Source organism: Eubalaena glacialis, chromosome 18 (genome assembly GCF_028564815.1).
Source record: "Eubalaena glacialis isolate mEubGla1 chromosome 18, mEubGla1.1.hap2.+ XY, whole genome shotgun sequence".
NCBI lineage: Eukaryota > Metazoa > Chordata > Mammalia > Artiodactyla > Balaenidae > Eubalaena > Eubalaena glacialis.
Genome location: NC_083733.1, coordinates 56,459,393 through 56,472,888, shown reverse-complemented (window position 1 = coordinate 56,472,888; position 13,496 = coordinate 56,459,393). Strand labels below are relative to the sequence as shown.

The window sequence follows — 13,496 nt, the reverse complement described above, 5'->3', positions numbered from 1 at the left end:
TTCTAATAGTCCAACAATATGGCTGCCATACTTGGTCTCTAAGAGACCAAGTAACCTTCTTGAGAAGCATCTTCTAACCCTGGAGGGTGGGAAATGGAGTCAAAAATTGGCTAAGAGGTTCCAGGAAAAACTGTCCACTGGACTCTTTCTTTGGCCCCAGTGAAAAGCAGCCCACATACAGGAGGCGCCTCTGGAGGTCAGCTCTCCTCATCCACAAGCAGCACTGTGGAGTGAGACCTGGCTGAACCAGAGCTCTCCTACTGATACTAACTTGCTGTGTTGACCTTTGGCAAGTAACTCAGTTTCTTCCTCAGTGAAGCTTGTTGTAAGAATGAAACGAAAGAATATATATAAAAACACCTAGCATGATGCTTCAAATGTCTTCACATCATATATTATTGTATCATGTGCCAGGCCTTATGCTAATAGCTTTCCGTGGATGAGCTCATCTGATCTCAAAAGCTATAAATATAAATATATATATGTATATAATAGTATTCTCACTTTACAGATGAAGACACTGAGGCACAGAGAAGGTCAAGTCACTTACCCAAGACTGCACACAGCTAAGCTGAGATTTTTAAGGCCAAGCACTCTGGCTTTAGAGCTCTTGCTTCTTCCTGCAAATAATGCTACAGCGTATTTATTTATATTTATATAAACTTATAAATATATATATTTATAAGTTTATATATATAAGTTTATATATTATATATTTATATATATTTATAAGTTCCCTTCCACTGCCTAGAAAGCTGGACCAAAGCATACACCCTTTAACGCCAACATCTCTGGACAAATAACGGGAGGGTCCTATTAGCCTTCCCACCTATCCCTAGCCTTTCTACAGCATCCACATAGGCCTTGGAGGAACTTGTTCATTTCATGAGTAAAGTAATAGGCTAGTTACCTAAGGTTAACTCACTATCCCAACTTGAGAAGAACAGGAGAATGTCAGAAGCCAAGGGAGCCCAACTTCTCTCTTGTGAAAACCAACCATTATTTTCAGAAACTCCTGAAATATGTATACAAAATATGTATATTATTGCCTCAGCCAAGAATGAGGCTTTTGTATGAATGGCCCTGGAGGAGGGAAGGAAAGGAGGGGAGAAGCCAGGCAGGGCCTCCTGGAAGATAACAGAGCCTGGGGAGCTCTGGGAAACCTGCATAATTTGGGGCAAATGATTTTACCTTGCAGTGTCTGTTTTTTCATCTGTAAAATGGGTTTAATAATAGTACCTACTCTCACAGTGTTATGAGGCATAAATACCCTCACAGAGTTGTTAGCTAGTATCATCATCCTGGATTCATTCCTCTTTCTCTAATCCCATCATTAACTCCTATTTTCTCAACATGGAACATGTATCTATATCTCTCCATTTTTACTACCACCACCACATTCAAGTCATCATCTGGACAAATGTATTGCCTCCTGCTTCCATTCTTGCCCCCGTTTTCCTTGCAGAAACCAGTGAACTTTCTCTACAAACAAACAAACAAGCAAACGAATGTCACTGTCTTGCTTTAAAAATCCTCTAATAGGGACTTCCCTGGTGGCGCAGTGGTTAAGAATCCGCCTGTCAATGCAGCGGACACGGTTCGATCCCTGGTCCGGGAAGATCCCACATGCTGCGGAGCAACTAAGCCCGTGAGTCACAACTACTGAGTCTGCACTCTGGAGCCCGCGAGCCACAACTACTGAGCCCACGTGCCACAACTATTGAAGCCTGTGCCTAGAGCCTGTGCTCCGCAACAAGAGAAGCCACTGCAATGAGAAGTGCGCGCACCGCAACGAAGAGTAGCCCCCACTCGCCGCAACTAGAGAAAGCCCGTGCGCAGCAACAGACCCAACGCAGCCAAAAAAAAAAAAAAAAAAATCCTCTAATAGCTTCACAATGCTCTTACGTGAAAATGTAAACTCCTTACCATGGCCCACAGGCCCCCCATGATCTGGCCTCTGTCAACCACTCCAAGCCCTTGCCCCTTCTGCTTTACTTATGCTTCAGCCACACCGATCTCCTTGATGTTCCTTGAACACATCTCAGGGGTTTTGCACTGGCTGACCCCTCTACCCGAAATGTTCTTCCCAAGATCATCACATGGTTGGTTCCTTCTCATCAATCAGATCTGGGTTCATGTGTGCCCCAATCTTCCTCATCTCCCCAGTAGGAAGGAGTCTTTGGTCTGATATCATCGTCAAAAAGTGTTTCTTCAAAGGCTGCAGCTCTTCCGGAAACATCTAGACTGTAAGATCCACGAGGGAAAGGAAGACTGTGGCTGTATTATTCACGGCTACATTTTCAATTCCTAGAATAGTACCTGGCACATAACAGACCCTCAGTAAGCATCTGTGAAAAATTTCCCCACCTTGCAGCAGTCCTTTCTCCACATGTAACAACGCTTAGATTAGAATGCCCAGCTCTTAGATCCTCCCACAACTGGTACCTTCTCATTTTTCAGGTTATCAGGCTCAACCGTCACCTCCTCAAAGAGGCCAATTCTGACCACCCTGTGTACAGTGGCCAACCTCCCACCCCCTTCCCACTGTTTTAATTCCTTCATAGCACATATCACTATCTGATTTTGTTTGTTTATGTATCTTCCCTCCATCAGAATATAAGACCCAAGAGCTCTAAGACCTTGACTGTTTCATTCACTGCTGTATCTCCAGTACCTAGAAAAGTGCTTTCATAAATTGTTTAATTGCTGGAGACGTTTGAAATGCGCACACTCTACACTGCTGTTCTGTTACTTGCCCTCGACCAGACTCTATTCAACAAATTTACCCTAAAACAAACAAAACAAAACTCTACTCACAGTAATCTACTTAACCTTCTTCTAAAGTTCTGAGCCCTAGAAACCCAAAGCTGAGGTAGGGAACTGAACATGAGTACTCCTGGATTCCACTACCCCAAGGCTATAACCAAACCAGGCCAGTCATCTCATTCCTCTTTCTCCCAGTGAGATCCCAAAGGAAAGTCTGGTGGGGTCAGACCAGCCATAAACTCTCTCTGGATCCAAACGACCATAGAGAAGAGAATGACTGGGGCTGGGGAACAGTGAAGACGGGGACTACCATCAACCCTCAGAAAGGTCATGGGATGGAATCACAGTCCTATCCGGTTTAGCAAGCAAGAGAGTCTCTAAGAGCGCCGCTCAACTAAACATGTCTCAAAGGATCTTCTGTCACCATTTCACACTTATTCAGAGAGGAAACTGTTTTCAAACTGGGGCTCTCAGGAAAGAGTTCTCTTTCCACTGAGACTGCTAAGAAGGTAGGGTTTAAGCCTACGGTTGCTGAGGGTCATCTTTGTTGTCACAAAGCAGAAACCAGTTGAGGATGAAGCTAAGTCAGTGCAGAAATGGGGAGAGATTACTAGGAAGATTGTTTGAACTCCTGGATGCAGGTAGGTCTAGAGCCATCCTAGTTCTGGACTTTTCAGTAACATGAGCCAATTAATTCTCTTTATTTTTATTAAACCAGTTTGAGCTAACGTACTGTCACCTATATCTTTAGAGTCTTGATTGATATGAACTTTTTTTTTTTTTTTTGCTAAAACTGAGCACTTATATACAGGGCATTGTTCTAAATATTTTATACACATTAACTTATTTAATCCTTATAATAGTTCTGTGAAGTAAGTGATCATTATTACCTTCATTTTTCAACTCTGGAAACTAAGGACCAGAGAAGTTCAATAACTTGTCCTAGGTCACAAAACAGGAGGTAAGCAATGATGTGGGATGCAAATCCTGTCTGGCCCCAGAGTCTGCATACTTAATCACTACACTACAATGCCCCATTGCACCCAACCCTATCTGAACAGAAAATCCAACTCTCTGACCCCAGACACCATCATCCTGGGACGGACAGAGCCCAGAGACCTTCTATTTGTGCCACCTGTCCTCAATTTCATCCTTTGTAAAATGAGGATAATCACAGTTTACCTACCTCATAGAGTTCCTGTGAATATGAGATGAGACAATACATGTGAAGCACTTAAACAGTGACTGGCAAATAATAATTACTCAATACACAGTGGTCATTAACATTATTACTCTGTGGGTCACTAAAGTGCAACTGGCAAATACAATGCAGATGGAAGAGATCTGTTTTCTTTCACCTCTGTCCTTTAGGTGAAGAGAAGAGATGCCATGGGTTAGAGATGAAGAGTCTTTCTTGTCTTTCACCCACTGCATAAGCTGCTTCCTCTGCCTGGAAGGCCACTCATCCTCGTCCCAACTCTTGTGGAACAGCACCCAGAACAAATACCACCTCTTCTATGAAGTCTTTCCAGATAGAGGGTGCCTTCTCTCACTGCCAAATTTCCACAGTATATAATTTGTACCTCACGTTCTGCCCCGTGTACCTGCCCAACCTCTCTACTGTACTGTGAGCTCCCTGAAGGCCGGCCCCAGTATTTACCTCGTGATCTGTTTATTCTTCTGAAACTTAGAGAGAAACAAAAACCCTTGGAGAAAGTTGAGAGCCCTGTGGAGGCCCCAGACCTACAAAGGCTGAGGAGGGCTGAGAAGCCAACTAGGATGGGGTGAGGCAGATCCCCAGGAATAGGACGTGGGGTAGCTAAGAATCAGGAAACAGCATAAAGAAAAGTTCCAGATGAGAGAAGGTGGGGAAGGCAGCCTCTCCTAGGAGGAGTGGCAAAAGGAGCTGGGTAGAGAGAATAAAAGAGGTAAGAGGAGAGGAGATGGTGGGTAAGGTGTGTTGAACCTGAATGGGGAGTGAGAGTAAGGAACTCAGAGATTTCTGACCAAATGCAGGAAGAGCTGCCCATGAGCCAATGATTCCTAATAACTTACAGAGGGAACAATCCCAGCTTGTGGGATTCAGAGAAGAACAAGTTACATCCTGGTACTTTCCAAACTCCCAGTCCAGTGAGGGTGAGTGGACAAGTACATGAAAAACTACAAGGAAGAAGATGAGCGGTGCTCTAAGAAGTACAATGGAAGGCTCTGGGCAGTAAGACACAGAGAATGAAAAGACTGGAAGGTGCCTTAAGGCAAGGTGCCTATGTGGAGAATAGATGAGGAATAGATAAGGAGAAGAGATGGACATGTGTGTTCAAGGAGGGAGCAACTTGAAGCAGAAGCACAGAAAGGGGATGGTATGGAGGGGTGGAGGGGAAGCCAGAAGAAGAAAATGCTGAGGAAGATCTGAAAGGGAACCATTCAAAGGCGGAATATGAAGTAATTGCTCAGAGGGTGGGGTAACCTTGTGGAGAAGCCAGAAACCTTTCAAAGAGGGTAAGGAATCTTCTGGAGGGTAGGTACTTCACAAAGGGGACTCCCAGGAAAATGGGGGTGGGCAGTAGGGCACAGAGGCATACCCTGAGATATCTTTCAGGGGGGCTTTCTGTGGGGAAAGGGAAATCCTCTTAGAGGGCAGTGGTTCTCAAACTTGAGCATGCATGAGAATCACCAGGAAGGTTCCTAAAAAGAGCTGGGCCCTACCCCTAGGTTTTCTGATTCAGCAGGTCTGGGTTGGGACCTAAGAATTTGCATTTCTAACAAGTTCTCAGGTGATGCTGATGTTGCTGGTCCAGGGACAACACTTCGAGAACCACTACTACAGGGGGAGGGATTCTTTTGTGAGGAGGCCCTCAAAGTGGAAAAAGGAAGGAGAAGGCTTCAGAGAGGAAAATCGGGGGAGTCCTCAAGGAGAGTCTAAGGAGGGTGGGGATTCCCTGGTGGTTCAGTGGTTAGGACTCCATGCTCTCAATGCCGAGGGCCTGGGTTCAATCCCTGGTCAGGGAACTAAAATCCCACAAGCCTTGCAGCGCAGCCAAAAAAATAAAAACCTTAAAAAAAACCAAAAGAGTCTAAGGAAGGTGTTAAGGGTCTCTCCATCTCTCTGAAGGGAAGATCTAAAGGGAGGAGGGGTCTATGAAGATAGAATCTAAGAAATATGGTCTGAGAGAAAGATCTCTGAGGGCTGGGATTTCAAGAGGTGAGGGTATCTCTTGAGGATCTGTTTAATAAAAGGGGACATAGAGGCTCTTGAGAGGGGGAGTCTGTAGGATGCTGGGGGCCTATGGTGGGATAATGGGGGAAGGAGGCTCAGATCTGAGAAGGATCTCTAAGTTGATTTCAGAGGAAAGAGAATGGAGGAGATGAGAGGGTGTAAATGGGGGTTCTAAAAGGGGTATATCTGACAGGGCCCTGAATAAGGTTTCTTGGGGATGTCAGAGGGAGAATCTGAGAGAGAGTGTTCTGAGGAAGTCTCACAAAGTGCTGGGGTTGTTGATGCACAGCAATTTTGGAGAAAATTCTCTAAAGGGAGTCTGTGGAGGTGTGGTCTTCTGTGAGAGATCTTAGATTTACTGGAGTAGGATGACAGACACCTTTTTAGGAACAACACTCAAAGAGCTCAGATGAGAAATCTCTGAGTAAAGGTCTCAATAGGATATACGGGGAAGGTGGGTCTTCGGGTGGGGGAATATGGGAATGTCAGAGTAGAGGGTTTTTCAAAAAAAATTCTGGGACTTTCTAAGAAAAGGAGCCGGTTGGTGCTGGGGGTCTTCTACAGATGGTTCTAGAGGATTTGAGGGAAGCTGTGAGGGTGAGTTCAGGGAGGGAATTATCCAGGAAAAGTCTCTTAGTAAGGCAGGAGGTCTCTAAGTGCTGATTCAAGGGTCTCTGTCCTGGAAGGGTCTCTGGGAGGGATTTCAAGGGTGTATCTCAGAGGGCTCAAGGGGGTTGCTGGGGTCTCTGTGAAGACAGGAGGAGGTCTTGAAAACCTGCATCTCAGAGGGGTCGTGAAGAGAGGGTCTTAGGGTTTACAGGGGTTGTGAGAAGGAAAGTTCATCTGAAAGTAGGTCTAGAAGGAAAGATTTTGAAAGGGGGATTCGAAGAGCGATTCTAGAAAATATCAGAGAGAAACTATAAGGAAACCTTTTGGAATCCTGAGGAAGCAATTTCTGGAACATTTTGTGTGGGTTACTAGGAGATTTGGGATCCATAAAAAGGGTTTTGGAAGAGACTTGTGGAATGTGGAAGAAGAGTTCTCCAGAGATTTCAGGGAATCTCTGGAGGAGAGTTTTGGGATAAGTGAGGAGGGTCTCAGGGGAAGATTTCTGGGGTATCTGAGGGTGATCTCTAGGGCATTTCAGGGTGGTGAGATTTGAGAAACATGAGGAGGTCTTTGGGAGAGATTTTGGGGACCTGTGGGAGGGGCCAAAGGGATGACTTTCGGGATATGTCAAGGCGGAGTGTATATGGGAGATGGATTGGCGGGGCGGGGGGGGGGCGCTCCAAGTGAGTTTTGAGGATCCGAGGCCATTTCAGAGAGTCTCTGAGGAAGATTTTCAGGGGACATCAGGGGCATTCTGGAGGATTCCAGGGGGAGGGGCTCTGAGATTTGGGGGCTATGAGTGGAAAATCTCCAAGGCGATTTCTGGTATGGGGGTAGGTGGGAGGGAAAATTCTTGGGATGTGTGAGAAGGAAGTCTGGGGGAGACTGTTGGGATGTGCGAAGTAGGTCGCTGGGGGAGATTTCTGGAATGTACGGGGTCTGGAGGGGATTTCGGGGAATCTCTGATCTGAAGATTTTTAGGGCTTACGAGGGAGGTTCCTGGAGAAGATATCTGACACATATCGTTGGAATATGAGGAGTGGCCCCGGGGGAATATTTCTGGACGGAGGAGGATGGGGGATCTGGGACCAGACGGGGGTTCTCTGAGGAAGATTTTTGAGGCGTAGGACGGGGTCTGGAGCAAACGTGGAAATATCAGAGGTGGCCTCTCGGGAAGGCTTTCGCACCGCGGGAGGGGACGGAGGACTTCGGGGGGATTCGGGGGGTCTGTGGGCGTGCCCTCCAGGGACGTGTCTGAGGTACACCTGGGGGGTCACGAGATAGGCTGCTGCCGGGCCCCCCGGCCACCCCGAGGGGCGAGAATTTCGGAGAGAAGCTCGAGAAGCGGCCTGTGAGGGCGACTCGGGGAATGGGTGTGGGAGATTCTCTCGAGGGTCGGGACCTCGGAGGCCCGCGCTCCGCGCCCGCCGCCTCCCGGGGTCCCTGAGGGGGCGGGGCCGCCCGCGGCCTGGGGCGCCCCGAGGTGAGCCCCGCGCGCTCCGACCCGCCGCCGCCCCGCGTCCGCCCGACCCTGCCCGCCACTCACCGCCTCGGCCTCCGCCGCCGCCGCCGCCGCCGCCGCCGCCCGGGCCTCCTCAGGCCTCCGCCACTGCCGTCGCCCCCTCTCCGGCCCGCGAGCTCCCCTCCCTCCTCCCGCACCGACCACCGCCGCCGCCGCCACCGCCGCCGTCGCGCTGCGTCACCGCGCCGTGCGTCACCGCCCCTGGCCCCGCCCCGACGGGACTGCCGCGCGCCGGCATTAGCTGACGCCGCGGTGAGGAACGGTGCGCCCGCCAACGGGCTGCGAGGGCAGCCCGAAGGGCGGGAGGTGTGCGCGGAGAAAGGCGGGGTCCCAGCGGAGAAGGGGGCCGCGGGGGTTGAACGAGGCCCACGAGGCCCGCCCCCCGCTCAGTGGGATTGGCCGGCTGCGCGGCTGACGGGCAGTCGGCACGGCGGGCGGGGAAGGGGCGGGGCGCGCGCGGCGTTGCCACGGGCAACGGGCCCGGCGGAGCCCGGCGGAGCCCGGGATTGGGCCTCCCGGCCCGCAGGGGGCAGTCTCGCGCGCGTCTACCTCAGCGGCCTCGAGCTAAGTCACAATTCCTGATTCTGGCGTTCAAGGCCAGGCTGTGCGCCCCGCCTGCACGCTCCGCTCTAGGCCTGAGCCCCGCCACCACCTGACCGTCCAGGTAGCAAGTAACCGCTCCGGCTGCTGGAGTCTCAGCTTTCCCACCGCAACCGTCTCTGAGCCTGTTGCTTCTTCTCTCAGATAGGAATTGAAAGAGAGGAAGCATTTAAAAGCGCTGGGCAGGGCTTCCCTGGTGGCGCAGTGGTTAAGAATCCGCCTGCCAATACAGGGAACAGTGATTCGAGCCCTGGTCCGGGAGCAACTAAGCCCGTGTGCCACAACTACTGAGCCTGCGCTCTAGAGCCCACGTGCTACAACTACTGAAGCCCGCGCGCCTAGAGCCTGTGCTGCACAAGAGAAGCCACCGCAATGAGAAGCCCGCGCACTGCAACGGAAGACCCAATGCAGGCAAAAATAAATAAATAAATTAAATAAATAAATTAAAAAAAAATTATGTTGATAAAGCGCTGGGCGCAAAGCCTTCAATAAGTGGAAGTTGTTGCTCAGACTGTTGTAACCTATTCATTCCGCACACTGTCCTGGATCAGCGTGAACTAAGCAGAGCGGGCTGTCAGGTGACAGAGGCGTGGTTGTTAGAGGAACCCAAAGAAAGGCAGTCGGAGTGGAACATAGAGTTCACCGCGGCCAAAGGTTTGGCCACTTGATAGAGTTTGGATTTGTCCCGAGGACACTGAGGAGCCATGGAAGGGCTTCAAGCCAAGGAGAGTCAGTGGGGGTTTGGAAAGATGTCTCTGGCTTCTATATGGAAGATGGATTGGAGGAAATAGAACTGGAGCTGAGAGTCCAGGGAGGCAGCTGGGGTAGGAGAGGGGCGTTTGCACCAGGGTGGGACTGTGGGGAGGGGAGGAGGAGTGGGTGGCAGGGATGCATGCCCAGGAGGCCCGGGGAACCTACTCTGGGACTGGGTGGCCGCAGAGGGGTAGGGAGGGAGAAGTCCAAGACGAGGCCCTCTGGCTAGAAGGTTGGGGGGATTGGGGGCTTCCCTGAGAAGGAAACCCAGAGGAGAAGCAGGTTAAGAAGATGCTGAGCTCAGTGTGTGCCACCCAGCATCAAGGTTTAGGCGGCTCCACACCCCTGGGTCTGGGGCTTAAGAGAAAAATTGGGGCTGGAAACCAAGATCTGAGGATGATCAAAGATGGTAATTGAAGCTGTGGGAGTTAGTGACCTAGCCTGCGGAGGGTATGAAGGATGAATGGAGACAAGGACTGGACAGAACCTTGAGAAGAGGAGACGTATAAGGTTTGAGCAAAGGAATTGACACTCTCAACAAAGATTGAGAAGAAGCCAGAGAGAGAGGAGGAAGAAAACCAGGAAAACATGGCATCTCAGACGCTGTGAGGAAAGGCCATTTTATTTATTTTTATTAAAAAAATTTTTTTTTAATTAAAAAAAAATTTTATTTATTTATTTTTGGCTGTGTTGGGTCTTCGTTGCTGCTCTCGGGCTTTCTCTAGTTGTGGTGAGCACGGGCTACTCTTCGTTGCAGGGCGCGGGCTTCTCATTGCAGTGGCTTCTCCTGTTGCAGAGCATGGGGTCCAGGCGCACGGGCTTCAGTAGTTGTGGCACTGGGGCTCAGTAGTTGTGGCTTGCGGGCTCTAGAGCGCAGGCTCAGTAGTTGTGGTGCACGGGCTTAGTTGCTCCACAGCATGTGGGAATCTTCCCGGACCAGGGCTCGAACCCGTGTCCCCTGCATTGGCAGGCGGGTTCTTAACCACTGCGCCACCAGGGAAGCCTGGAAAGGCCATTTTAAAACAGAGTGGGGGAATATCACAAACCCTAAGCATTACCCCCTCCATTTAAGCAACAACTTTCACACCATATAGAATGGTTGTGCTCTAAGGATGCTGGTTCATTTATTCATTCAGTAATATTTCTTGAGTACCTAAAGTGTGCCAGGCACTACTCCAAGTGCTAAAAATTCAGCAATGAATGAGGCAGGCAAAAATCCCTGTCTTCATGAGGCTTACCTTCTAGTTGGGGGGACAGAAACAATAAATAAATACTTACGATGTAACTTGGTAATAAGTTCTATGGAGAAAAAGCAAGCTAAGGGGATTGAGAGATGGGGTTGGCACTGTTTTAGATGGGGAAAAGCACCTTTGATCAGGTGACATTTGAACAGAAATCTGAAGGAGTGAAGGGATGAACCATGAAGGAAGGAGGGTTCCAGAAAGAGGAGCCAGCAAGTGCAAAGGTCCGGTGACAGGATCATTCACAGAACCAAAAACAGGCTAGTGTGGGTGGAGAGGAGTGAGCAAAGAGGAGAGTATTGAAAGACAAGGTCCAAGAGGTAATGGAGGAGGGGTCGTGGCAGATGATTTAGAGTTTTTAAGGCCACTATAAGGACTTTTGCTTTCACCCAAATAATAGTGGAGCCATGAGAGGGTTTTTGAGAGGGCAGGCATGTCATCTGGCTTGTTTTTTTTTTTTTTGGCCATGCCGCACAGCATGCGGGATCTTAGTTCCCCTGACCAGGAATCGAACCTGTGCCCCCCGCAGTGGAAGCACAGAGTCCTAACCACTGCACAGCCAGGGAATTCCTGGCTTGGGTTTTTTAAGGATGTCTCTGACAGTCCTATGAAGAATAGAGTGTTAAGAGGGGGGCAGGAGCAGAGAAACAGGAGGCTGCTGTGAGATTTCAGGCAGAAGAATATGGGCTGTGGAGGGGGAGAAGTAGACCAGTTCTGGTTATATTTTGAAGTTCAGAGCTGACAACTTCTGAGGTACATCGTCAGAGGAAAGAGACGGGTCAAGGATGACTCTAAGACATCCAGATGGATATGTCACACTGACAGTTGGATATAAGAGCCTAGAGTTCAGGGAGAGGCCCAGCTGGAGAAATAATTAAGGTATCCCCTTTGAAAACCAAGAAACTGATGCTATCAGGAAGACAGGAAGATGGATGGAAAAGAGAAGGGGACCGAGGACTGACCCCTGGGACACCTGACTGTTAAAAGGAAGCTGACATATGATCCTGCAATCGCACTCCTAAGCATATATCCAGAGAAAACTATAATTTGAGAAGATACATGCACTGCAATGTTCCTTGCAGCACTATTTACAATAGCCAAGGCATGGAAACAACCTAAATGTCCATCGACAAATGAATGGATGGACCTAGAGATTATCATACTAAGTCAGAAATAGAAAGACAAATACCATATGTTATCACTTATATGAGGAATCGAAAATGTGACACAAATGAACTTATCTACGAAACAGAAACAGACTCGCAGACATAGAGAACAGACTTGTGGTTGGAGGGGCGTGGGAGAGGGATGGATTGGGAGTTTGGGGTTAGCAGATGCAAACTATTATACATAGAATGGATAAACAACAAGTTCCTACTGTATAGCGCAGGGAACTATATTCAATATCCTGTGATAAACCAAAATGGAAAAGAATATGTAAAAAAAGTATGTATGTGTATAACGGAATCACTTTGCTGTACAGCAGAAATTAACACAACATTGTAAATCAACTATACTTCAATGAAATTAAGAAAAAAAAAGAAGGTCTGAGCAGGCACAGCCAGAAGAGCCAGAGGAAAACCAGGCCAGGGTGGTGTCCCGGAAGCCAAGTGAAGAAAGTGTTTTGGGCACGGGGTGTGATGGATGGTGTCAGATGCGGCTGACACGGCACAGCAGATGAAGACTGAGAATTGACCATTAGGTCCAGCACCACAGATGTCCTTGGTGGCCCTGACAAGGGTATGTCATTGGAGAGAGACAGGAGTGAGTCTGCTGGGAGAGAGTTGAAGAGTGAATTGGAAGGAGAAATTGGAGGCAGTGAGTGTGGACAGTTCTTTCAAGAAGTCTTGCTGAAAAGGGAAGGAAATGAATGGGCAGTGGCTGGACAGGAGACAGCATTTTTAGTTTTTAAGATGGAAGACATAACACGGCATGTAGGCTGAGGGGAAAGATCCAGTAGAGATGAAGACATTGATGATGCAGGGAGAAGGAGAGCAGCTGCAGCAATGCCCTTGAGGAGGTGAGAGAGGGTGGGATCTGCCCACTGCTATGGAGGGAAGTCAGTACAGTGAGCCAGACATCGTGGAGCTGGATCCTGTAAAAATTCTCTATTGTTTGCTTATATTTTCTCATGGAAATGCACAGGTTTCTGATCAATTACTTCCCTTTTATTTCTCCTTTATATGACAATTAGGACATTATATTGATTTGGGGGAGAACTTATGTGTATAAGTATGTTGCATTATCTAGGAATTTCATTTCAGGATGGGAACTGGGGGGGGGGTCAATACAAAATGCTCTTAATAAAAAAGGAGGTATTGGTCTGATAGGATGGAACACCATTGTTGTAGTGCCATTATAAGGCCCATGAGGTTGAATAATTGCAGGAAAAAATTCACCATTACTTGGGTGCTGTGGAGTCTCCTCTCTATTCTCCATTTCCCCATCAACCTAATAAGTGGCAGTTTGACCAGCAAACATCTCTAAGTTCCCCCTTTCAGCTCTGGAATTAAAATATTCCAGATTGGGGGGGTGGTGGGAATCCAGGAAGTCTTCCTGGAGGAGGGGCTAAAGAGCTCATCATTCCATTATCAAAAAATCTACAGAAAATAAATGCTAGAGAGGGTGTGGAGAAAAGGGAACCCTCCTACACTGTTGGTGGGAATGTAAATTGGTACAACCATTATGGAGAACAGTATGGAGGTTCCTTAAAAAACTAAATATAGAACTACCATATGATCCAGCAATCCCTGCGCATATATCCGAAGAAAAACGTAATTCAAAAAGA

General features: G+C 48.4%; 1 protein-coding gene across 3 annotated transcripts in view; it reads right to left on the bottom strand.

Annotated features, from left to right (window-relative positions):
- SAMD4B (sterile alpha motif domain containing 4B) overlaps nt 1-8,221 on the bottom strand; it is a 37,110-nt gene extending 28,889 nt beyond the window's left edge. For 2 of the 3 annotated variants that reach the window (XM_061174318.1, XM_061174316.1), the window contains exon 1: nt 8,139-8,221. The gene's annotated coding sequence lies outside the window, so the exon portion shown is untranslated. Of the gene's footprint in view, nt 1-1,926; nt 1,948-8,138 lie in introns of those variants that run through there. The other variant, XM_061174317.1, reaches the window with a different exon arrangement.
- Between the last annotated feature and the right edge of the window lie 5,275 nt (nt 8,222-13,496).